The following is a 3,333-nucleotide window of genomic DNA, read 5'->3' as shown; positions in this document are numbered from 1 at the left end:
TTCTTTTTTTTTCATGTTTTTCTTTTTTTCTTTTTAATTATATACAATCCCTTTCCCTTAGTTGTTACCTTTAACAAAAGAACATAAATAATGTAATAATCCAATATGCAACCCACAATCATATGTTAAAGTGTGTGTGTGTAAATTAAGGTTTAAGAATACATGTTAAATAAGTATATGAGCAGAATTAAGTGGTAACAATACGAGAGTTTGTAAACCTGAATATTTCAGGAAGTATTATAATAGACCTTATTAAGAATGGTTACTAAGATGCGTCTCAAGAGTCACTTTAACAAAAGAACTCCTTTACTCTGCCATCCTAGTAACAACAATTATGCACATGCTTTATGAAATGAAAAACATTTTTTTGTTTTTTTATCAACTACTACCCTCTCCCCCCAACCAAAACGAGACATTGTCCTCAATGTTCTAAGGTAGAAAGATAGAGTATAGAAGATATCACCTGAAATAACAAACATTGACAAACCTGAAATACACTGAAACAAAAATAAGAAATGACAAAACACAAATATTATGCTATTAATAAAAAGAAAAGACACAAATTTTTACAAGCTAAGACTCAAATCGCAGTTGTGATTGTGGCTCACATCTTCCCTTGGTTTTACATCCAAGAACGGCTTAAACGCCCTCTATGGGTCGAGGATAGGCTTCCCATCCAGTTTTCTTAAAAACTGGCAAACAGGGTCTTTTTTTAGTCAGATTCCCAAGACTATGCCAAGCATGTTCTTTATGAAAATGGGTTCCTAAGTCATGAATTACACGATGCTTATCTCGACTATGATGAGACTTAAGAGTCAATAGAAGATTATCTAAAGACTCTCTGTGTTTTGAAATAAATCCCACCTTTTGACAATTTTCATAGTTTTTACGGAATGCATGTGACTCCTTGAATATGGTGGGCCAGTAAAATCCCCTTTGTAAGATTTCTACAATCCTTTTTTTTGACGAGAAATGATCCCCACATGCCTTAGAGTGACAAACTTTAATGAAATTACTTACCTCATTGTCGAGAATGCATTTTTGAAATATTTGATCAAGATAATAATTGAATAAGTAAGGGTCATCCCAACAAAAATTTTGCTCGTTGCACAAAAATTTTCTTTTGTCTTCAATACTCTAGTGAGCTGGCAAAAATCCTGAAGTAAGAAAATTGATATTTTTAGCAAACCAAGGCATTGAACTAAGAGAAAGTAGAGATTTATCAGGAAAGTAATCATCGATTGGTGTGATGTCGGGTGTCGAATCCGTTGTCACTTTTGATAAAAGATCCGTATCAACCTTTTCAGTGCCTTTTTCATCCTCGATTTCTTCCTGATTGGTCATGGCATGAGAAAATGAAAGTGCTGGCGGAGAATCAGTCATTTCTTTGCTATTTTCAGATTCAACCCCTTCCTTACCCTCAAAGATTGATTCATCATCTTTCTCATAAGGTTCAAGAGAGGGTTTTTCAATAACCTTACCACTGCGCAGAGTAGTGACTAATTTGACTTGATCCATGTGTTGGCTTCCGGAACTACTTGCATTTGCATTGTATTGCCCTTTGGGATTTTGTTGTGTTTGCGATGGAAACTTACCTTTCTCTTGGAAACTGAGAGCAGATGTTAATGTAGCAAGAGTATCTTTAAAATCTGTCATGTTTTGAGCAAGTTGAGCATTGATTGTCTCTTGCTTTTCAATGAATGCATGCAATGTTTCCTCAAGATTTCTTCTAGGAGGTGGAGCATAAGGAGGTGCATATCCATGAGAATTTTGGAAATTATGGTGTGCTTGAAACGGTGGTTGTGAAGTTTGTGCATTGTTGTTCTCACTCTTCCAACTGAAATTTGGGTGATTCCTCCAACCAGGGTTGTATGTTTGGGAGTATGGGTTGTGGTTGACCCTTTGGAAACTGTTTAAAGCATGGGCTTCTTTATGGAGACATTCCTTAAAAGAAGGCAAGGTTGGACAATCGTTGGTTGAGTGTTCATTTGTTTCACAGATTTGACACACAATGTTTTCAACAGATTTTAATTGACCACTCTTTTTCAATTCTAGTGCCTCGACTTTTCTAGCTAAAGATGCAAACTTGGCTTGAAGGTCATGATCTTCCCTAAGGTTGTACATACCTCCACTAGATGTATGAGGTTGAGTTTTACTCGGTGCCTCATAAGTACCCGCGGTGTCCCAATTTTGAGCATTTTCAGCTAACAAGTCTAAGTACTCCATTGCTTCATCAGGGTCTTTATCTTCAAAAGTTCCATTGCACATCAATTCAACCATTTGCCTATCTTTAGGTGTTAACCCTTCATAGAAATGTGAAACCAATCTCCATGTTTCAAAACCATGATGAGGGCAAGTACTAAGCAAGTCTCGATACCTATCCCAACATTGGTAAAATGTTTCTCCTGGTTTTTGAGTGAAAGTAGTGATTTGTCTTTTGAAAGAGTTTGTTCTATGAGATGGAAAAAACTTCTTTAAAAATTGTTGTTGCATTTCATCCCAAGCACGAATGGATCCTGGTCTTAAATTTTGTAGCCATGTTTTAGCTTTATCTTTTAATGAAAAAGGAAAAAGCTTTAATCTGATGGTGTTCATGCTACAATTTAAATTATTATATGTGTTGCACACCTCCTCAAATTCCCTTAAATGCAAGTATGGATTTTCCAATTCCAAACCATGAAAAGAAGGTAAAAGTTGAATAATACCTGGTTTAAAATTAAAATGAGATGCATCAGGAGGAAAAACTATGCATGATGGTGCACTTGTTCTTGTGGGATTCATGTGGTCTCTAAGTGTTCTAGCACGGTTATTCTCATTATTCTCATTATGAAGTGATTGATTATCTTCTTCGGCCATATTTTCTGAAAATGATGAGGATACCCTACAAAGTCTACCACTTGATGTACGTGACCACACTCTCATGCACGTGTAGGAATAAAATAAAAAGAAGAACAACAAAGCAAAAGAAGGAGGAAGAAAACAAAATAAAAAGAAACAAAAGAAAAGAAACAAAGTTATATACAAGAAAAGTGAAAAGAGAAAATAAAATAAATACTATAATTTATACAAGAACTTACCTCCCCGGCAACGGCGCCAAAAACTTGACACGACTAAAAGATTGATGTCTTCTCCCAAGTGCAGGAGTGTCGAAGTAATAAATAACCCGGCAAGACCGGGGTCGAACCACAGGGAGGTTAATTGTACAAATTATAAACAACAATTATAAACAATAATTATAAACAACAACAATAATAATAGAAGCAATAATAATACTAATAATAATAGTAGTAGTAGTACTAATAATAATAATAATAATAATAATAATAATAATAA

This window comes from Populus euphratica, unplaced genomic scaffold (genome assembly GCF_000495115.2).
Source record: "Populus euphratica unplaced genomic scaffold, PopEup_1.0 scaffold491.1, whole genome shotgun sequence".
Classification (NCBI taxonomy): domain Eukaryota; kingdom Viridiplantae; phylum Streptophyta; class Magnoliopsida; order Malpighiales; family Salicaceae; genus Populus; species Populus euphratica.
The sequence above is the reverse complement of the archived record's forward strand: the minus strand, read 5'-3'. Positions refer to the sequence as shown.